General features: G+C 34.5%; 1 long non-coding RNA gene across 1 annotated transcript; it reads right to left on the reverse strand.

Moving 5' to 3' along the window:
- Nucleotides 1-386: 386 nt before the first annotated feature.
- On the reverse strand, nt 387-4183 carry LOC149916864 (uncharacterized). The gene is made up of 3 exons (XR_016468962.1): nt 4138-4183; nt 2952-3105; nt 387-695 (listed from the first exon to the last, which is right to left on the reverse strand). It is a non-coding gene; the product is annotated as an uncharacterized LOC149916864 (long non-coding RNA).
- Between the last annotated feature and the right edge of the window lie 20276 nt (nt 4184-24459).

Genomic DNA, 24459 nt, shown 5'->3' on the forward strand with positions numbered 1-24459 from the left:
ACTATTTGATCTGAATTGTTTCCCATTTCTTTTCAAAGCATATTGTATAAGGAGTGGATGTTTTGAAATATCCATGGAAGCTTTCTGAATGTGCATATTTTAGTGATGAGGAAGATCCTCTTTTCTTTCTTTTCTTTTTCTGCTATAAATAAGTTGTGAGAGTTCTATGGTCCCATATACATACACTTCACACAAATGGAAAGCTTCGAAAAAGTGTGACTTGTTGACTTTTACTCACTTTATAAAGCTTATATCTGTAGCCAGGAAATACGTTGTTATTTTATTTCTTACTAAGAAAAAATTTAAAAACAAATTTCTTATTTTTGTCATGAAGTTTTGCTCCATGTTTTTATTTTTTAAATGCCTAATAATATTGATATGAATAACTAAAACTTGAAGAGGCCTCAGACATTTGGGAAACTGGCAGGCATTTGAAGTATCAGCTTTAAATGCTTTTCATTTTTCATCAGTTGCTAACAGCAAAGTTCTGTCATTTTTGGCCTATATAATTCTAGCTAGGCAATGACAGGACCTGAAATATGTATGCACAACCTTTTCCCCCCTCCTTAAGTTCACATGAGAAAAGTTTAGGAAACGATGATCAATAACAAATCACAAAAGAAGTGTGTGAATTTACTCCACAGAGCTCCCTTCTTCTCTCCTTTGGCCTTCTTTCAAAGGAAAAGGGAAAAATACTGAAACAGATAAGATGGGGCAGAATGAGTTTTATCAGACAGCAGACATTGTGCTTGATATGCCACTTTCTTGCTTGCCCGGGAGGCAAGATTTTATGTACAAAAACTGAGTTTTTTCTTGTTATAATCAGTGCAGAATTATTTAGAAAACATTAATAGCATAATAGTTGCTAGAAATTCCCCATTTTGGGATAAAATCTCAATTTAAGCAAGTATCTACAGTACACATCTGTCACAATTATAGTGTAATGGTGCTATCCTGCAGTTTATTTCATTTGTTGGCAGGACCAAGACATATTGTAGTAGTTATCTTTTAAAACATTAATATTAGAGAAGTTAGTGTGCTTTTCTTGTACAGCAGAGAGAGGAGGAATGATACGCTGGGACTGTTCTACAATCTAGCTGGGTTGTTAGGAGAATGTAGAAAAATTAGAGGGTCACTCAGCTCCAGAACTAAGAAGTGTTTTTATTCTCAGTGGCTTGTAGCAGGTCAGGATAATTAGATATATCAATGTGCAGTAAAGGATGTTAAAACCTACTTGTCACCCAGACAGGTAGGGTTCTTGTGTAATTTCTTTCTGGGTGCGTTTTTTCTCTCACATAAAAAGATATAGAAATCATTCTCTAACAGACAATGCTAAAAGAAGTAGCCTTCTTGCTACTTCAGTTTGTTTCTTAGTAAATCCACACCTATATTATGTGTATTTTCTCAGAAAGGATTATTTAGGGTTCTAAAAAGTGATTAATTCAGGTAAATGATGGTGACACTTTCATTATCATTTTGAAGGGCAGATAAAAATCTCTCATGGGAGAAAGAAAAGCTGAGCTTGTGAAATATACAAGGGGGTTAAATATTTGGACTGTCTCTGAAGTGCTCTACATGCAAAGTAAGCAGCTTTCTGCTTGGACGTGTCAATACTGAAACTTTACCATTTCTTAGCAATATTTGAGCCTAGTCCCAATGGACAGTTGAAGGACAAGACTATAGAAAGAACTTCTGATGAAGCTTAAGAAAATACATTTTTTAAATGTGCTTCTTGTTTGAGATTTCATTTGTGTGGGCAATAAAAAAAAAAAAACACCCACCTGCACTAATCTGTAAGCACAGAAAAACATGATAATTCTGCTAATGTCAGCTTATGGTAGACTTCTTTCTAAAAAAGCTAAGAGGTCTTCCTCTCCACTAGGAGCTGTCTAATTATGTACAGGAAAAGTGATTAACTGATTATGATGAATAAATTAATCTCTGAGGATTTGTATGTATTCAGACATTTCTAATTAGTATGGTTTTCAAGAAGATATTCAAGGCAGTCCTCTGTTCCTATTAGTAACGATTAACAGAACAATGAGTAATTTTTGGCAGCTCCTTGCAAAATTATTAGAATTAACATGGGAGTCTGGATTAAGGATTTCTGAAAAATTTGTCACTGATTGATGAAGTGAGACAGACAAGTACTGTAGACCTCCCTGGAAAATCACCCATATCTAATGATTTCAGTAAGCAGCAATGGAGCAGGTAAAATACAAGGGTTTCCTATTGGCTATGGCAGGAATGTTCACTCCCTTTTCCAGTTTCCTACTTGTTACATTTTTCTAATGAAGATCATCAGTTATTACATGCATGCAAGAATAGTACTATTATATTGCTGCATCTCAGGGCACTTTAGAATCCTTTCTCAAGTTAATACGTTAGCTACTAAATATTCTGCAGGTCATTGTGTATAGCTTTAAGACTACCTTCATTCATTTTGCCAAAAATGTGCCTTCATTGATGATGACATTGATTCAACATTTTAAAATCAAAATCAGCACACCACAATCATAATTTGATTTTGGAGTAATCAATCATGTTCACAGGGAGACAATTCTCAACAGATTAGTTATGAGAGTTGTGGTATAGCTATGGGAAAAAAAAAAAGTAAATATGATTCTAGGATGCTATTTCAGGACAGCCATTTCTACTAAACAAGTATATGCCTCTGCACAAAACATTCATAGTCTTCTGAAAGTACTCATAATATCAGCGAAGACACATGAAATTAAAGTAAAACAGGCATAAAGATGATCTAATAGTTGCCTGGGGAGAAAGAGATCCCGTGAAAGGAGATTGATGGCATGTCTACCCAGTAAAATGAAGTAGAATGGAGACAGCTTCTGTCTACCTCTATCCAGGCTGATACTTTCACATATCATGATGCAGTTCCATCTAAGAGTAATAACTTTGACCTTAAAAAGTAATATAGCATGGAATTTTACCTGATCTAGGTAGCCTGCTTCTGAGAAGGACTCATTAACCCGTGTAAAGCACTGAGTGGCGACACTGATTCCAGCTCTGGAACAGATTCTAACCATGCTCATTGGGGGTCTTCATAGGACTCTACAGCTGATGCACTGGCCCACAGGATCATACCTAGCTTTGTGAAATAAATGAGGCAGCAGCAGTGCAATTGCTCTCAGTGAGTCTACCAGAAAGGTAAATGTTGGGGAATGAACTATTTCCACTATTCCACTATACTAGTAGAAGAGAAATAGAAAGGTTTATAGCCTCCTTATTTTTGATCTGTTTTCTGCTAAGAAGAGTAAAGGGCAAATAACTAAGTTTCAGGTAGAATATGATCCATTTACACATGAGATTTCATCACCCTGATGCCTGAAATAACTGGATCTGGGACATCTGTTCATGTTCTTCACTGATTACTTTGTACATGTGGCTAATAGAAGTAAGAAGCATATAATATGTGCTTTGCTAAACACTAAAAGTAGGCCAAAATATAGTGTAACATATAATTATACAAGCATTTAATAATCAACTATATTCCTACAAATGTGTTTTGAGTGATACTGATTATGCTGAATGGATATCTGCATTTCTAAATAAGTAAAACTTGTAGTTCATAAGAATTTTCACTTTCTGTCACTGTCATCAGAATGGAGGAACAGTTCATGACAAGCACATTTTATATATGTTACAAACAGCTTCAAAACAATTGAAACCTTGAAAAAAAAATCTTCCTTTAAAGAGAGAGTTAAAAGGACAATGTTAATCAGATAAATTAAATGAAAGTGTTGATCAGCTCTTATTGAGAGAATCTCTCATCAATACTTGTTTGACATCCAGAATTATAGCAAAACTCATCACTGCAAAACTCGTCACTGCGATCAGTGCTTGATCTATGTTTTCTTTGTCTTTCTCATTCGTCTCATTTTGCCTGGGATGAAAAATGAGCAGTCTGCATAAAAATTTGATAAACAGTGGAAAGTTATGAACACATCATTTTCTTTATAGATAACTTCTCACCTGTTTTCTTTATACATAACTTGTTTGCTTCCCTCCTACAGATACAAAAGAATTTTAATTTAAAGGAGGCTGAACAGAATGCAGGAGACAACACTGTAAAAGAAAAAGCCATAGTTATGCTATGTAGTGAAAAAGTATACTGACTAGGAAGTTGCATCTTCCTTCCCCCACTCCCTAGAGCCAGCAGGGCTGCAGTTAATCCCTCTGTTTTCTCAATAATAGCCATTTTCATTATAACCAACCATGATGTCACAAAGTAGGGATTATGACTTCAAGGGGGAATAAACAGTAGGAGTAGCTGGATTCTTTTAAAATGAAGACCTCGTTCTCATGCAAATGCCTTTAGTTATGAAAAAGAAGAAAACATCATAAGCAAAAGAATTTCTTGCTGAAGGGATTTTTTCAAAGTTTTCTGTGAGACAAGAGCTGCTTTAGAAAAAGTCTACCAGCTCAGTAGTAGTGGGTGGCATTGTTTCAATATCCACTGCTGAAAATCTGTAGCCCAAAACAAAAATTTGACTTACACAAATGATTAGTGATGAATAAATGGTCAGAACAGAGGGCCCCTTTTTTTGGAGGTGAAATATTTTTGCTCAGAACTTTTCATTTCAAGAATTTGTTATTTTCCAGAATAAACTATTATTTGCGTTGAAATTGCTCATACATATTCTTACACTGAAGGCAATTGTGTGTGCTTGAGTGGGTATGTATATGTAAATGCTGGCAAAATTTGTATTCACTCATTTATAAATTTATTGAAGCAGGATGAAGTAGTGTTCTCATTTGCTGTCATTTTGCAGACACTTAATTTGCACTCAAATGCCTCAAACATGTCTTCACTTGAAATCTAAAATACTGCAATGAATTCATCATAAAAACAATATACTGTGAGAAAAATGAAGGTCTGGGCATTTAAGCACACAATGACAAAGCATTGTTAATGAGGAAATTGTAGTATTTCCCAAAATTGGATGTGCTGCAAGTATGTATTTATAAATGACCTGCTTTCAAATATTGCTACGTAAGAATGTTGTTTCTGTTTAATTTAGAAGTCTAGAAACTTATTTATTGCATACTGTGCAACTTTCATTAGCACTAAGCAGATTTCTTTACTTCAATCTGACCTAACTGCAGTAGTTGTAAGCCACCTTTCACTTAAGTAGGGCACAGGGGTCCTGAGCATAATCTAGCGTATCAGCTACTCAAGCTAAAGAAATGGCTGGTCTCCGTTCTTCCCTATAGATCATCTTAACAAAGTGAAAACAAAAACCTTCAAATAATTTTCACACCTTCCCAGCTTCAGTGTTGTTTTTTGAAGTGCTCTAAGGCTTAGAAAATGGCACCCCCTTTTAGCCATTGTCTCCATTGATTTCAATAAACAGCAGATGAGACATTGACTGAAGAAAAATGCAAATAAATGCTGAGGTGATGTCTATAGTAGCGCTGACTGTACAGAACAAGAGGCCACTTGTGATGCCTTCAGGAAGATTATTGGTGAGCAGTGTGGGAAATGGTGGTATTCTTTAGGATTCTGCTTTTATTTTAATATTGGTATACTCAGAAGACTGAAAAATAATGAGTGGCTCTTTCTGACAAGTAGCAAACTTGAAACCATTTCTTGCTATTGTGAGATCTGCCTCTGGTTTCAGTGGAAAATTTGACTATTAAGGAAAAAGCAGAAACTAATCTATACTTTCTAAAACTGAGAATTTGCCTAAAATCTGAAGTCTATGTTTTGATTTTAACTGAATAGTATGCTGATTACATAGATAAATATGTCTGTATGAGAAATAGTAAACTGCACCACAAAATCTATTTCATACACTGGAATTTTTTATAGTTTGTTTTATAATAATAAGCTAACAATATTTTATGAATTAGAACTAAATTATATTTTTTTCTTAATGAGAAAATTAATATACCATTTAGAATGAGGATACGGAACATTTTTATCAGTAAGGAATGCAATTTTTATTGATGAAAAAATATTGGGAGTTCATTTAATGTTATGCTTAAATCCATAGAGTTATTTTCTTTCACAAGGAGCTACCATTTCCAGTATTCAAGCTAGTCTGTGAAAGTGGGTATTCTACTCTTAATGCCAACAAGGTGTATCTTTGTCAGCATCAACGAGGACAAGAGAAAACAGATTGCCAACATTCCACTTCTTATCAGTTATTGAAAGTAGACATTTTAATGGGTACAGCACTCAGCAGACCTCAAGGCTTTCTTTTTATAGCTTTGAATTGCCACCCTATAATTCAGCACTATTAGCCTCCACCTCTTTCATTTTAACAACCACAGGTGAATACATTTGTTGAAAACATGATTTCTAGATGCTTTATGCAAGTTTAAACTGTCAAAAATACAAAGGAGGAAAAAAATATATGACAGTTATGCAAGTGAAAGGACATTTGTAAAAGTGATTTATACTTTCAGTAAGTAACAAAGAAGCCCTATCTAAAGGGCGAATCTGCAGTCCTTGGGGGGAGGGAAAAAGGCTTTTTGAATGTATTACAGTTTTTGTCTAACTCCTAAAGACCTGATTCAGCAAAGTGATTAAGCATACGTGGAAATTTAAATAATAATAGATTCTATCTTCCTCAGAAGAACTTGCAGTGAAGCTGTACAAATTCCACATTAAATCAGGACTTAGCTAAAAGCATTACTTTTTACATTTAGAGAGGAGGGATACTTAGTGATTATTTTTGAATAGGTTAGGTAACACGAGTTTACCGTCTACAGCGATAAATAGCAACTAACCATTTGAAGGTATTATAATAGCAACTGAGTGCTAGACTCATGAAAGCGGTCTGCCATCTGTGGTCCCTGGGTTGTAATGTGATGGTAACTACCAAAGAAATGGTTTTGTTTGTTAAATATGGGAATGTGCAAGCTAGAAACCAGCATAGAAGCTATCCTCAGGCTTTGAATTTGGCTCAAATAATCAAGCACAACTAAGATATACTGGAAAGACTAAAATCTAACATCTATGCCATGTCAAGAACAAAAATTTAAACAAACACTGTTATTGCATTGGAGCTCTTGATTATTAGTATTGATGTTTCTGAATGATCTGTTCATAGACATCACAAAATACAAGCACTTGTAGGCCTTGCCTACATTCAAAATATCAGAAAAAAATTACAGCAACAAATGGTGGGAAGAAATGCAGGAGGGAATCCATACAGCAGAAGATGAATGACAAAAGGACTAGGCAGCTGTATGGTTGGTGCTTTTAAGCTTCTTCTAGCTTTCAAGTATATGTGCTTACACAAGTGCTATACATATTTAAGCACAACTCCTCCCTTTATTTTTTTTAATAAAACACTTATGTTTTTTTTGCACCATCATCCAAACACTGAAAATAGTTTCTACATCTGTGTTTTGTTAATGGTTAGAAAATAAATTTTAAAAAGCATTATGCTCCCAACAGGTAGCACATTATCAAAGTGTTTATGACTTGATGCTCAACTAGTGAAGGTACAGTACAATGGGTTACTGATGGACACACACATGGGAACCACAGGAGTGCCAAAAGAACTTACTGTTATCAGCACTGCATAATATAATTCTGAATGAATTAACTATGGTGATTGCTTAAAATGTACCTTTTTGTGTAATAGCCCTAATTATCAGCAACCCTTTACAATGAGTGGATAATTGTTTTTAATTCCTTCAACATTCATTGTAGTAACATTAATCATGATGAGCTCATTGGGTTTTAATGTGAATATAATATGTGATACCACAGGAATACCACTGAAATTTAGCATATATAATGCCTGCTTACTATACACGGCTATCACAAATTCCCTTCATGCACAGTGAAAGCTGGCTAGTATACAGCTCAGGATGTTGCTCAGTATTTCAGCTGTCTTTGGAAATATTTGCTGAATGAAGTACAAGTCACCAACAAATCAGTGTTGGATGAAGCTGAAAATAGAGGCTCTCCAGAGCTCCCTTCCACAGTGGCTAAATAGGGGCACTGATTAACCCATGATGATCTAAGGAGAAACCATTCCCTATAAGTCAGATCAGATGTTACTTAGTGAATAAAGTCATCTTTATCTGTGTATCTCTGCATCATTTTCCAGCTGCGGTGTGTCTAGACAAATCTGCACTGCTAGGTAAATTGAGTCAGCAATTTCATAATGAGGCACTTTCAATTAGTACTACACTGGACAGTTACAGCGTACATCGTTTGATGGTTGGACTAGATGATCTTGAGGTCTTTTCCAACCTTAACGATTCTGTGATTCTCTAAGCCAGCATATCCAGGAGGAGACTAATTGAATGCATTCCCTATATTACTTAATATAATTTTATTAAATTCCTTAATTCTGTGAATTGACCTAAAGTGACAATGAGTAATTAATTGCTTTATCTACTACCTATTGTTAGTGACTGATTTGGTGAGTGCCTTTGTTTAAAGTCAGACCATATACTTTGTACAGGTCCTTCTTTTTAGTGGTGCCAATATGTTTCTCTAGTGCACAATTGACTTCTGGTTCTGAGGAAAGAAACAGTTATTTGCTGTTAGTTTGTGCTATCTGCACTAACTAGTACATGGGGAAACTTAAATTTCCTCCTGTACTCTTAAGGTATTAATAATTTCTTGTGGCTTCTCAGAGACATAAAGTTCCATTCACAATTCAGCTGTGCAGAAGCAGGCAAACAGGGACAATTATAGATCCTACATAACCTTAGAAGGTGTCTGATATGATTATTTTTATACACTGATTAAAAATAAGCTTCCATGAGCAGTCAGGAAATTCAACTCTATTTTAGTCAATCCTAAGAGAACAGAAATTTAAAGCTCCACTTTTGAAAGTCATAAATGAGACTCTGCAAATTTTCTGAAGCTACAGTGCTGGCTCAGATTTTTCTGAACTGTGACAGTGTACATCGCTGACACCTTTTCTTTCTTTTAATTGTTTATTTTTCAAACTTTCTGGTGAGTGGGCATCAAACCTGCAGTGCTGTGACAATTTATTCTAACCAAGGATGCAGTTCCTGATATGTTCAGAGGCTTCACAAAAATTTATACAGCTATACTATTTACACATTTACAAATGGCTGGTGTTAGCAGTAATGAATATAGAGGTTTCTGCAACTATTTTTTCATGATGACATATTTCTGCAATCTTTGCAAATATCTTGACTAAAAAATTCAAGAATAATTCTATTTATAAGCTGCCTTTTCTTCTCGTTTAAGGAATTTAGGATCAGGATTATCTTCATATTGTACAAAACTGAATACTTTCTCAATGTTAAAAATAAAACCATCAGGAGAAACTACCTGTTTAAGGGCTTTGCACTTCTCTTTGCTGCTCCTCATGAGAGTAAGTGAAAGTTCATGCTCTTTCAGGGCCTTTCTATGAGTCATATTATGTCAAGGTATGCAGCCATTCCATGATGGAATTTCAAAGAGAACTATATGTTTTATTAGATCTGCTAGACATTTAGAATTGACCTGAAGGATACAAGTTTCAGGTCAAGTGTCCCTTTTAGACTGCCGCTCAGACCAGTAAAAGTCCAAGTCAACTTGTAAGCAACACACATAGAAGTCTTGCTCTCAATATCAGCCCTAAGACTGAACTCAGACAGTCAGAATTTAGGCAGGGGAATGTTTGACTAAAATTAAATATTCACTTCTAATATTAACATTACTTAGTAACCAGAGTATTCAAGTTGCCCATTTATTTATTTATTTATTTAAATACAAATCAGCTCTTAAACATATCCGGGTTTTGAATTTGAGGGTGGGTTTTTTTATTTGTTTTTCTGGGAAAAGCTTGGTCTACGTGAGATTGCCTAATGTAGAATAAAGTAAGAAAAATCTTGATGATAATATAGTTTAAGAATAGGAAATAAGATTAGAGGTGACATACTTATCAGCCATGAGGACTTCTTCAGGCTGTGAGGAGGAAAAAAACAGCAATTCCATGTTAGCCAACATATCAGGCCTCTATTTGTTATGGAATTCAAAAATAATTGTCACCTTAGGGCTGCATACAGCAGTATGAATTTGACATGGGTAGCTATGAACTCTGGTTTTTGGGGGCAACATACAGCTTGTGTAACTTGTTGCCCAAAAGGAAGCCCATGGTCACACAAAGTCATGTTAGACATTATTGATTTAAAGCTCAATAAAGTTTTATCTTTAAAAATATTTTTCAAAAAAAAATCTGGTGCCATTAAAATCTTTGATAAATGAAGTGTGTTAGCTCTCAATTATTTGACTTTGAATTCCAGCTTAACTTAGTGCACGTTAAAAGCTAACCTTTTTTTTCTTTCTTTTTTTTTTTTTTTTGTCAGCAACTGTAATCAAATCAGGGCTGTAGCTTTCAATTATGCTTGTCCAAGATTTGAGCTCTTGAGTCTTTTGTGAAGACTTACTGCTGAGTGCAAGATGTGAGATAAGTTGCAAATGTTTAGACATGATGACAACTCACAGTTCTGATTGATTACTAAAGAAGGGAAAATAGAAGGTGTTTTTAAAGGTTTTTTTGGACAGCAGCCCAGAGGACCTTTTAACAATGTTTTGAGCCATTTCTAAGTGAGAAAATCACCAAATTAAAAAGATTATAATACTTGAAGGAGCAATGGGAAAGCCCACTTGAACAACCCAGTTAACGTTCTAGGCTTTTTAAAAAATTCATGATTTATACTGAAGTGGCCAAATTTAGCTCTGCCTTGCATGACAGCAAATTCTCTTCCTTAAGATAGTAAAAGATTCACTGAGTTTAAGAGGGACCGAATGCAATTTTCCTCTTTGACCACGCTTACTTTCCTGAAGTTAATTATTCATTCTCTTTATTTGGATGACATTTGATTGCACTTTTAAAGTAATCCAAACTACTTTATATAAAGCAAGTTACAAACTCACTGAAAATATTATCAAATTTTGATTTGCACTTAGACATCCAGGAACAAGACATTAGGTTTGAAATTTTGGTCCTATTCTCATTGAAACCAATGGTAAGATTGCCAACGACATGAAAAGAGCTGGATCATGTGTTATGAATTTGTCAGCTACCTGCCTTTAAGAAAGAAGCTTGCAGGGCTGTAGATACTTTTCCATGCAGTAATATAAGATCAGATAATGGCTGAGACTAATATGACTATGGCAATATGGTAAATCTTCCTAGGCTACCGTACTGATACATGTGTGCCTTGATCATCAAAACAGCAAGTTAGGGTAATGTCATTTACTTCATTTTCTGAAGAAAATAAAACGTAACATTGCTAAGGCACACTGGAAATTCATGAAGAGTAGACACCTGATAAAATCACTCTAAAATAAGTCTGTCAAGAGTCTCAAGGACTAATTATGCATATATTTGAACCTTGTGTGGAAAAAAATTATAATTTTTTTAAAGGCACAAAGAACAATTGGGAAAGTTAATCATACCTTCGTATTAAATCTGTCAGGAACTAGAGAATATGTTATTAGCTCCCATGGTTGTCACAGCTGAGATTGAACTAGCCACATCCTGGACTAAAATAGTTTGAGTATCACCAGCTTCAGTTTAAACATCTTATCTCCATAGTTTGCAATAAGTGGGGATTTCTAACCATGTTCACTGACTCAGGATGGAAGAGGGCTGAATTTTAATGAGCAGTTGACAGAGAAATATTCACATGCAGATGTGAATTTGGGTTAGGTGTAGAACTGAGCCTTATTTTGATACTGACAGAATGTGATTAGTTATTTTGAGTCTCAAAGATGTTTGAATTCCTTGTATCCTCTGGAGCAGAGTGAAAAAGCCTACAAATGAAGAACCAAACCATTTGAGAAAGTGCAGTATCAGTGAAGTCAGATGACATACTTCCTGAAAATATCCTGGAACCATTATAGTTAGATAAATATGATCTGAAGCTGCGGATTTAAATCCAACACAGTCCTCCAGGCTGGAAACATATCTTTCCTCATTTCTTTTTTCAAAAGACTTTATGTCTTGAATTGAAATAATACCCACATTCATATTATCTTCCTCATCCTTATATGCAGATAACTAAAATCTGCAATTTTTCTGTATACCATTTCTTTTACTTGGTCTTTATAACTACCTCAGATAAAAATACAATCCCATTTTCGTCATCACCTATCTCCCTTATTAAAGTACATATTACTTTAATAGTTTTGTATATTTCTTTAATGCCACTGGAATGGATCATCTGGTATTTTGCCAGACACGCTCTCAGTGGTTCTTTGTGCCAGAGCTGATAGGTACACCTTGTTTTTCAGTACCTTCCCTAGCTCACCATCACACTGTTCTGGGCAGATAGCCAGAATGGCCAACAAGGGAGCTTTGCAGTATTCTCATGAAGATATGCAATTCAAGTTATGCAGCTGCATTGTTTTTTCACTCTGGCCAATCACAGTGCCAGTCACTAAGGACTAAATTAACTGGCTATTAAACTGCAATCTTCTTCTTCCTCTTGGCTAGTACCATAGGACTTTGTAACTATCTTTGTGACTATGTTAGACCTTTGACATACATATGTCTTTTATAAATCTGCAGTACAAAATACACTTTCTTATCTTAAAATTTTAGAAATACTTACAATTGGCAGCAACCACTACGTAAACTTTACTTTTTTTTTTTTTTTTTTGCTCATAATTGAATTTATCACCTATCATATGTGATTTCACATGTAGTTGAAATATGCTTAGAACAATTAACAAGTTATTGTCACTTTCATTTAGACATGGAAAAATCACTTCTGAAAATTCTTTGGAGAGTTCTTTCTTTTTAAAAAAAAAAATGTGTAGTGAGTCACAATGAATGTCAAATTCTTCAAAAAGTAAAAGGCAGTGTTTAGTGAGAAACTTTCAGCCTTTCAGTTTCTGAGTACAGAAGTCAAAGAGAGACTTTTCTTCTACGCTCTATCATTACCCCTTCAGCCCTTCTGACATTTTGACATATCATCATTTCCATGATCTCAAGCATGTATACATTGATTTTTCAATCATTCTCTATTAAACCCAACAAAAGAAATTTAATGATCCAATTGAATCAATCCAGGGGAAATAACTGCTAGTTTCACTGCTATTAAAAGATTCATGCTATTCTTAAAGGTTTTTTGTTGTTTTCTCAACTAAAATAAATAAGAAGTAGTTTGTTCATTCTGAAGTTGCAAATCATATTTTAGTGAGGGGATACCGAAGGGCTTATAGGCAATGAAATCATCCAAGATCGAAGTGATAGGATCTGTGCCAGGGCCAAAGAGATGCTCATGGCTAAAGGGGGACATCCTGCCTGCTCAAAGGGCATTTCCTTATGCCTGCTTAGCTCTGTTTAGGTTTGGTGCAGCTCCTGTAATGTGATCTCTTGGGCAAACTAGGACTAGAGCTTACCTTCCCCTTGAGGAGCTACTTCTGTCAAGGACAAAACTCATGATGTATTTGAGAAATGCATTTGTGACTGATGTTTGCACTATGGCACGCTTGGTACATCAGTACATAACCAGTTAGTTTGTAACACGGATATCTGCTGAGGATTTCTCATGTATGTTTCTAGAGCCTATCTCAAAATGTGCTGTCTATTGGCATCTTTCCAAAAGATAAGAACTAATATAAAATTTGAAGGATCTGTACTTTGTAAGACATCTAGAACAGTCATTACGTCAACTCTGCAGGGATGAAAGGATTCTGGATCCCATGCTGGAAGATAACTAGTCCTGTTGGTTCCCACGGAGGATTTCCTCTTTTATCAGCAGCAAACTTTCTGACTTACCCATATGTATTGGAAGAGAGTTCTGGCATTTTGTAAATACTTGATGAGCAGATGTAAGTGTTGTCAGAGCAGTTTCAGGGAATACAGAGTGACTGAGAGAAAAATCTATGCTATTATATCTTTAAGGGACGAAATAGGAAGCTTTTTCTTTTCCAGTCCCCTTGGGAAAAAATAACTGAGCAAAATTTAAGTTTTCCCTTATTAAAAAAGTAAATAAATACAGTTTTTAAGAAATAAAGTTGTCTGTATAGCAAGAAAACATTTGAGCTTTTTTTTATGACCAATTATGCAGAGTGTAAGGCTGCAGTTGCCCTAAAATCCTTTGTAAAAGATGAGATGACAGTCGGTATTTTTATAATGACTTTTCTGACCCCAGATATTCAGTGAAGTTCAAATTCATCATGCATGAAGCTCTGGACAAAATTATTACCCCAATGTAAGCAGATGGCCCTTCACAATCAGGTGCTGAAACCCTGGCACACAGACAGACTCTGATTTGGTTTGTACTGAAGATGCTCTCAGCTTCGCAGTCCTATAACAGACTCGCCTTTGACTCGTTAAAGATGAGGAAAGGTTTAGTTATCTTGGGGAGCTGGTGAAGCTACTTTCATTCAGGATGTGGGGTAGCATTCCCACATTAGGAAGAAACAAGTTCTGCCCTGCAAGATTCAATACAACTCCAGCAATGAGGGAAAGAAGGGAAAGTAATTCTAAAGTTTATAAAAGAGGGCATTACATTTAGAGGTTTTGGGAAAAAAAAAAACAAAATCAAAAAACAAACAACTATATAGGGAAAATGTATAAAAAAGAAGTGAGTCTCTCAAGCTTTCCTTTTTCTTAGATCTTTTCCAAGTCCTGAGTCATGTGCAAGGTTGTGTGCTCTCATCCACAGATGTTTAATGCAACTGTCAAGAAAATGAAAGGTCCATTTAAATTTTTCTTCAAATAAGATGACATAATTATTTGTTAGTTTACAAAAAGTTTCCATTCTTAATCTTATTTTGCATATTTTTAGATATGTTGAGTAATTTTGGAAACTAGCTGGATACTATTTCTTTCATAGAAGCAGATGCAATCTCTTATTATATCAATCAATTTATTATATCAATCATAGTTCTCAATATATTCAGAATTTCCCTGTGTTTTATACAAATCAGTCTAAAATAATCAGCAACCTGCCGTGCAATGATTGCAATTAGAGTTGTGCTAACCTTGGCCATTTCAGTTCTAGTGCTTTCTTAAGAATACTTTCTTTTAGAAATACTTTTCTTTTTAACCAGTTCGTTGTTTGAGTCTGTGGGACAAGGTTAAAAAAAAAACAAAAAACAAAAAAACAAAAAAAAACAAAGACTTTAGAACATGTTTGAAATACAAATTTTCACAATTACACAAAGCATAAGACTACAAAACTTAGTCCCTTCACACTTCTGCAGCTTTAAGAAATGTCTGAATTAAACATAATGGTGCCTCTGAGATGCTCCTATTATGGTTGACAGATGCCAAGGTCTGCACATGATAATGTGTTTATATCATGAAGAAAAACAAAGCTGTATCATAGAGAGATTAAGCAGCTCCACAGCTGGACTAGCCAGGCCTGTCTGCAAGCAGAACAATAGACACCTCCAATCCTCCATGACATTAAGTTGACAGTCTTTATCTACCATTGTTACTTAAAACATGGGAAAAGTGTTTCTTTGAAAATTCCTAAAGGTACCGGATGCACTGCAGTTCCCAGCCTACCATTTGTTTGTGTGGTAGAGCTGAAGCAAGCTATAGTTCTGGACTGCTTAGTTATACACCAGTGACCAGAGAACTGCATACATGTCTCCCAGTCCACTGTGTTCCCTGAAGCATGTCTGTTAGACTATTATGTAGGATTTCGACAATGAACCTTTCCCACCCCTAAAATAAAGGGAAATTCTGAATAAAGGGAAATAGACAATGTTTCAATCTAATATTGTTCCACTTTCCACTGGGTAAAGAATAATATATTTTTTTAAGTATAGCTATAGTAGGGTCATTCAGAATGTTAAGGAATGACAGACTGTGAAGATTTTCCAATACTCAAGCAAATAAACATATCTTCTTTTCCGGGATAAATATAAAACTGTTACTTCTCAGTGTTTGTAATCTCTGGAAAAACAATTTTCTGTCTACTGGGAATGACAGTTTAATGCTGCAGACGGCATATGTGCATTATTCTAAATCATACTAAATCATGTTCCAGAAATCTGCAGCTCTTTGTAGCATGGTTATATTCTAATAAGGAAGGATGGAATATAATTCTTTTTTTTTAATGAACTCCTGTTTCTTGCAATAAGAGAATAAGGTTTATTATTCAGACTATTCCAATTCTAAATGGGAATTCTTAGAATTATTGATGTTACTGTAATTTGGACACATGTGTATGCACCTGTAAACATTCACATACATAGAACAACTCTGGTATTAATTTTAAAGCACATCCATATTTCAAAGTGAAGTGGTTTTGGACTGTAATGAACTGAAAAAAATAAATAAGAAAGACTTCAAACAGAATTTACAATAAGAAAATACATTCTAAGAATGCTTGATCACCATGTAGCGAAAGAAAAAAAGAGAGCTCCACAATCGCTTGTTATTCATTTGTTTCTTTTAAAATACTAGCTGTACTTTGTCTATTTTATTTTGCATAATAATAAAATGTGAGAGCAATCACGGTATTGCGAGTGCAATTAAGCTTCAGCACAAAAGGAGCTGCAGTCTTGAAACACAATGGAGGTGCTGAAGTAGTGATGTAGATTTCAAATGAAAGGATAATTGGGTGGACCCAATAATACTCTAAGTGGTAAGCACCCAAATTTTATCTTTGGGACTGCTGCACAGAGTAATTATAAGACCAAAGGAAGCACATTTTAAGAGTCTTAGGATTGTGGTAGCAGATACATATTCCATTTCCCCTAGTCTTCTTACTCATGCATATATATTAAATTAAGAAAAATGTAGGACCAGTTCAGCTAGAACTGAGCTTTTGCAGTGAATAACATTTAGCATACAGAATAAACAAAAAGTATCCATAAAATAATATTTTCCAATTGAACATTCTGTTTATAGAATACTGTAAACACAATTAGGACAATTCTTCATAGGATTATGAACCAACTTTTCCTTATTTAGGAGTGGATATTCCAAGGCAAAAAAAATAAAATAAAAATTAATGAAAGTAGAGCCCCAATGATATCTAATGTCTAAGTCTGATAACACAGCACTTCTCTTTAAAACTTTGAGAACAGTAATTAATTATATTGAGAGACTTACAGTTTTATTAGAGAAACAATATGGTTACTAGTGGTTATCATACACGAGTGTTTTTGAGCTCTATGAAACACTCCTACTTCATCTCTTTAATCAACGAAATTCAGCACAATTTTTCATTATTGAAGAAACACTTTTTCTTGAGCGTGATTCTGTATAGTCTCTCACAGTGTTAGGCTATGAGCAACAAAGAAAAAATATTTATGTATTTATTTCTCATATCCCTACTGAAAAAAGATATTTTTGTATTTTGTTGAGAAATAACACTTCCTATTCAACTGATATTGCAAGAGGCCAATACACAGCGTTGTTTCAAATACTGCAACACAATTCAGACAAAAATCTGGAATATCATTCTTTTAAGGAAATGAGTTTTAGGCTCTTCTCTTAAGTAAGCATTTAAGTTCTTCTAACTTAAATTTTAAGCACATGATTTTACTTTGTCCCATTTATATTGTATTAATCACATATTAATGCTTTGCTCAGTGAAGATGGTATCTTAAAGTTAAGCATTAGATTGTTTTGCATCAACAGCTTGCATTGTGCAATATATCACATCTAAAAGAAGTTTTAGCATATTCAGAAAGCTCTAGATAGAGACCCTAGTGCTCCTGTAGGGCTGTCATTTTACATTGATGTGAACAGAATTTTCTTAATTTAGATCATTGTAATTGAAAATAATCTTGGAGGAATATGAGAGGAAAACCCACCAGGTCTGCTCTGCATCATCATCATCATTGCTGCTGTTGTCATCATGATCACCATTATCAATTCATGATATGAATAACTGGGGCAGGCCACAACATTGTTCCAGTTATTAAATGATTCATGCCTACTGCAGGTAATGCTGCTTTTTGCTACATCACAGCAGCAGAAAGGAGCTGCTGGCAGCTCCTGTGAGATAATTGCAAAAATTGTCATTAGGAATAAAATTGTTTTACATCACAGCCCAAAGGTATGGAATTGGAAATGTGGAAAATGCTCTCAGTTATCATTGAGGTACTGACAGATACCAGGTATTTTGATCCCTGCATTTTTGGAAATGTATTATTTAAAATGACTTGGATTTTTGTTCTTGTTAGTTGTTATCAAGAAACAACACATGAAGTTTCAATTCTTATTTAAAATTCATATTAATAATGTATCTTACCACAAATAAATTAGTCATGGTAGGTTTGAACTCAGTATGCTTCTTTTCAGGCCTGACAATTATAGCCTTCTTTCCACTCTCATATTTTTCTTTTTTTGTTTACTTTATTTTTTAATGATCCAGTTATGCATTCATTATTGCTTTAATTCAAAATTTGGAGAAAGATTATTGTGTGCATTTTATGCCAATTGTCAGAGACTTTCTACCACATCTATTTGATTATCTTACTATCTTTTCACAACGACCTAGAACACACATTCTCTGGGATCAAATTTGCTTTTCTCTACATTAAAAGATTATTTCCCAGGCCAACCGGAAGGCCATATGCCTTGTTACCTTTTCTCATTCCTCCACATTGCTATCCTTAGGGAATCATCAATGCATTTCACCCTTACTAAAATCTATTCTGTTCTGGAATAAACTGTTAAATTCTTGTCAGTTTTGTTCCAAATATCTCACCCCAAACCACTTACCTTCAGTTCAGAAAGTCCTTTTCAGCAGGTCTGTAATCCCAGGTCACTGTTCCCCTCATATTCCTCATTTCTCTCTTCTGTTGCAGCTGCCTCTTACCTTCAATATTTCAAGGAGGAGGAAAAGATTTCTTACTTCACCAAAATGTTAAAATAGTATATACAGATACATATACTATTTATTTAAATACCTATATACATTCATTTATATAAATATATTGTTTTTCTTTACATTTTTTCCAGTTTCAATAATGTAGATTAGCATTTACTTTGCTTTATAATTCATGAAGTGTATGATCATAGTGCAGTATGCACAAACTAGGCAAAAAGCAGACACTTGGTTCCTTGCAGAGCCTCCCAGCAACACCTGGGAAGTTTAGGTTCATGTCTCTAACAGCTTTTCAGTTTTTGAGATTTATTTTTGTTTCTAAAACTTTCACTTCAGAGTTCATTGCTTTCTTGTCATTGAGGTATCTCAGGAAAAGAGAAAACAGCAAGAGTCCCTTGGGCAGCAAGGCATTATTGTGCTTGTGCTAACATCAGGATGCTTCCCAGGCTTAGCCTGACATTGAGAGAATTTTGTTTCCCCATAGTTAGCAAAGCACCTTATGACAGAGGTAAAGAAAGATGAATACACAGAACACTGAATAACAGCTCTCCATTAAACACTTTTTAACTTGTTCTTAACTATATACATAGGTCACTCCAGTAGCCTCCTACTTATTTCCATGGAAACTACAACAGATACAAAGAGCACAAGGACACTATTTGATAGAGTGAATTCTAAGCTACAAAACACTATTGTTTTTTAGCTCAGTCACCACTATCAACTATGCAGTTTCACCAATAATGAAGAGTGGCCTGCACAACACACTCATAAATATCTGCACCAGCAGAGGTGACTCACTATCGCCTCTGCTGAAATGCACCACTCGCTGTCTCACTCACTGTACTCACATCCACTGTTTGGTCCATAATAATGTTCAGCAAACGTTGATGTATGTCAACGAGGGCCACTTCTTTTCCATGTAGAGTAAATCAATTACACACCTTCTCATTACTTTTGGAGTAGCCCTCATATTCAAAAAACAACAAAAGCAGGAGAGAGATCAAAATAAAAGACCCATTCTGCCTTCAGAGTGAAATTGTCCCCATCAGAAATTCATGTGTGTCACTTAATGGCCATGAAAGCTCAGTCTAAAGGCAGTATCTGCTTATCAATTGGCTTTTGCTTTTTATGCAGTATTCCAGCTGGGCTGACTGAACCACAAACAGGTGAAAATGACTTTTCCAATGTCATTCTGTATGAACTCAGCTAACCCTGTCTGTCCTAGAAACCACTGCATCATGTATGCATTCCTGTGTGGTTAGATCTTTGAAATGATGTATTACCTTTTGATGATATATTCTTTAAGAAATCCAGTTGTTATGAACTGATATTATATTTACTGTAAAGGCAATGATCTTGTGACTTTACTTGATATGCAGGTGGGTGTTCACATTTCCATAGGAATTTCATTGTAATTCAGAATCCTTTAAATACTAATTAAGTTGTCTCTTCAAGGTTATTTTATTATAATGCTCATACAGTTGCGCTTTTTTTCTGTTGTTCTTCAAAGTAAAATTTAAGCTGATCTGTCAAACGCAAATTAAGGTCCTAAACCTTAGACTCTAAGGATATATGAGTAAAACTGTACAAGCAGCTTTAACTGCTTCAGTGATGGAATAAGTTAGTATGGGTAAAAATGTTATAAATTATCCAAGCACTTACTGAAAAGCAAGAATAGAAAACAAACCCCAAACCAAGAACTGTGCTAGATCACTAAATTTTATTTCTCTCTCAAGGAGAACTCAGGATACCAAGTCCAGAAGTAATCAAAACGTGATATAGAACATCCTACGACTAACATAGTATCCAAAAGAAAGTGAAGATAGGCATCTCAAAATTACGGAGATTCAGAACAGAAAAAGCAGCACAGATTAAGGATGCCTTCTTTTGCAGAAGTACTTTTGAATACTGAGACCTTCACAAGGCAAATAGGAACTCCAATTCTTGAGTGTCAGAAATCTTCTGTGCCTTTTCCCGAGATTATACAACAAGCTTGATGCTATTATTTACATAACTGCCAGTCAGTTTGTCTATCAGATTACAATTATAATTAATTGATTAATATCTCAAATGGGAAAAAGTCTGATGAATACTCTCCTAAGTACTACCTGTGCATTTAGGAAAGTTGTTTTGTGCCAGAATTTTCTTTTTCCAGCCACCATAGATCCTATGCATGTATAATCCTCACAACAGAAGTACCCTCTTTGCAATATTCCACCTGGAGGAATGATTTGTACAGATTGGTGAACTAAGTGAAATGTAAAAATTTGCATGAAATTTTTTAACCAATTAATTTTTCACTCATAGGCAAAACAGGGGAGATAAATCAGAGGAGGGAAAAACATAACCCTGAAAGCAACTTCCTTTCTTTTAATCGTTCACAGAATGCTTTACTTTGTGATCAATCCTTTCTGGGGTCCTGGGTTCTTCCTGTGGTCTTTTCTGTTCAACCCTCAGGCTTAGGTCTTTCTCTATGATACCGAAGTGTTCAAGTCTGATAGTTAAGAGATTTTCCCATTGATCATGCTTGCTCCTTTTTTAGCTGAAGTTTTTAACATCTCTTCTATTGTTTCTACTCTGCTGATGATTTTACACTGATCAAACCATGTGCCCTGCAGACAACTAGCTATCTGTGATCGTTAGGACATCATTCTTATTTAACTTCAAGAACAAAAATTTGCTGGGTAAGAGACGAGCACATCTCTATGAATATACTTTCAAACTCCTGAATGCTGTTTCCTGGATTTAATTAGTGTGAAATCGCAAGAATAAATGGCTAATGGAAACACAAAACCTACAGAATTGCTAGCTAAAGTGTCTTTTAAGGATACCTCGCCTCCAAGTAGCAGCATGTTGCATATTAATAGCACTTCCTGTCCAGTTATTTATATCCTCTCCTTTATACTCAATCTAATTTAGCTTTGAGTTAAAAATAAATGAAAACAAAACAAACAAATAAGATATAAGAAAAATATATATTTTTTATTTTTTCAAAATAAGGATCATTAAATACTGGAGCAGGATGCCTGAAGAGGTTTGTAGAATCTCTATCCTTAGAAATATTAAAAACTCAACTGAATATGACCTTAAGCAACCTGGTCTAACTTTGAAATTGCCTCTAATTTCAAAGGCTGGTTCTGCTCTGAGAGGAAGGTTGGACCAGATGATCTCAAGAGGTTCCTTACAACTTAAATTATTCTGTTTCTGTGTCAAATGCAGCATTACCTTCTGCAGTCCAAGAAGAGCTTTGTATAACATGAAAGCACAATGTACATGCTATGTTCATATCTTCATAATATAAAGAACATCACATTTAGTGAATTCCTAAGCAAATCCTTTATTCAAATGCTTAAATTTCTCTTTGCTGCATTTTTCTCTGTGTAATGGGAAAATTATTGTACATCTCCAAGTGCTTAAGTTAAGCAGAAAATGAAAGAAGGGGCATGTATATTTATCTTCTGGAGAAAAAAAAAGAAAAAAAGAAAAAAAAAAGAAAATGTTTAATTTTGTCATAAAATTTGGTTTTATTATAGCTAAGGCTATAATAGCTCTATAGCTATCCACTGTATTTTTTATGAAAATAATTTGCATTACCTGTTTGAACCTCCAAATGGAATGAAGACATTGCGAATGTATTTACATTTGCATTCCAGTTTTTTATCTCTATGTATTATATTTTTGCACTTTATCTGGTTGCTAGACAAATATTCCAAATACATCAGGTCATAACTTCTCTGAAACTTCAAGAGATCTCTGTGAGACTGAAGACTTTTAAGTAGAGCTATGAGATTAGTAGCAAACATTTTCATAATTAGAAACAGCAATTGGCACTTCTTGATATTTGTTCTTTCTCTAACCTATTTTTACTTAATTTTGTTTTGAACACATAACTTTACTATAATAAGTATGATTTATTTCATTTTTTTAAAAGAATTTTGTATTTTCGAAAGAATGCCTATTATTTCAAGTGGTCAAGAAGTATTCACTCTGTGACTCCTCAAATTAACATTCTGAGTTGATATTCATTTTTTCTGCAACCACATTAAAAAGCTAATAGTATGTAGTAACAGTAGGCAACATGGAATGTCTCTGCCAAACTTGGTCAATAATTGCATAGTATTTCCAGCTATAATTAAATTCTTTCACAGCCTCTATTCTATAGCATTCTTTGAGGTTAATTGGGTTTATATCACTGCAAAATCATTTTCTTCTGATATGTTTCACTTGTTACAAATCACACATTAGTCCATTGTAAATGTACAGCATGTCTCTTAATTTGAATGCGTTTAGAATTTTAAGTTACAGTATTGAACCAGATAATTCCAAGTTTCTAATAACATTCAGAATCAGAAAATCCTTTCTGTTTTTGATATAATGACATTAACTCAGTACTGGTATAAGACTGTGAAGGACAGGCTCATCGAAGCATTGTGTTTACCTCAGTTAGATAGTCATGAAGCTATGGAATTTGCATCCACTTGAACAAGAAGGTCCTAATTTTAGGAGAAAACAAGCAACACCAGCTGAGAGACTGATGGGGTAGTTCTCAAACACATTTTTCTGGCATGCAGAGGCAGCTAAGGTGCTTGGATGTGAACATTTTAAAAAAATAGGTGGTAAGGTAGAAGAGTTTGCATTTTTTCCTTGAAACCCTAGATGGGCATATATGATAAAGGTAGGGCCTTCTAAGCATTGTGGATTGGAAACCAAAGATAGTAAATTACTGGAGTCTTTTAGAATCACAGCTGAGACTTCATTCTCTGTGAAGTAACTGCTATTATGATTTGGAAATCATAATATTGAAACTCCTGAAAATGTGTTCACACAAAATTTGAGTCATAATAAGAGTGAGTCATTCTGTCTGAAGTGCCTAATTTGGAGAGTTAGTTTCCATATGTTATTTCCTAGTCAAAGCAGTCTCCAGAGTCTCCAGAACTCTGGGCTTTTCAGATCTGTGTCTGTGTTGTGACCCATATCTTTCCATTGGTTATAGAGGAATTACAGGAAAATTTATATTTTAAGGCCATAAATTCAGCGCATCAGATCCTACTCCTCATAATGTTGCTCAGAAGTATTCAGCAATAGACATGAATATGGAACAATGTGATAGATAACAACTCTGCTTCTCTTTTCAGAAATTGTAGTATATGCTTAGTATTTCTTACGAATACATGACTTTAAAAAAACATGTTTAGCCACACAATGAAAGTAAACATAACACAAAAATACCACGTATAGATGCAAATTTGGTTTTGTTCTCTATTATTTTGGTAAAATCTGAGAAATTGTAATCAGTGAAATCATGTAATGTATTTTAAATAGACTGCACATGCTCCCTCACCTACCTTCTTAATAGCTAATTATTAATTTCCAGTTTCTGTATTACAATAGTAACATTTTAATTGCTTTGTTAACTGAGGGAGAAATAGTATATACAGAGATGGAAAAGATAATTAAATATAATGTATTCTTGAAAAAGAGGCACAAAAAATCTTGGCAAAATTTATAGGCAAATTTGGACTGTTCAGAAATGTTCTTTGTTGAAAATTATCAGATTTAGAATACATGATATACAATAAATCCCTATTTTATTATGACACCTCAAAGATTCATGTCTTACTTGCTCAATTTGAATACAAAGTTTGGAAGGGAGAACTTTATATTCTAAGGTAAATGTAAAGTACTATTCATAGGGCA

This window comes from Phasianus colchicus, chromosome 9 (assembly GCF_987193195.1).
Source record: "Phasianus colchicus chromosome 9, bPhaCol1.hap1.1, whole genome shotgun sequence".
Lineage (NCBI taxonomy): Eukaryota > Metazoa > Chordata > Aves > Galliformes > Phasianidae > Phasianus > Phasianus colchicus.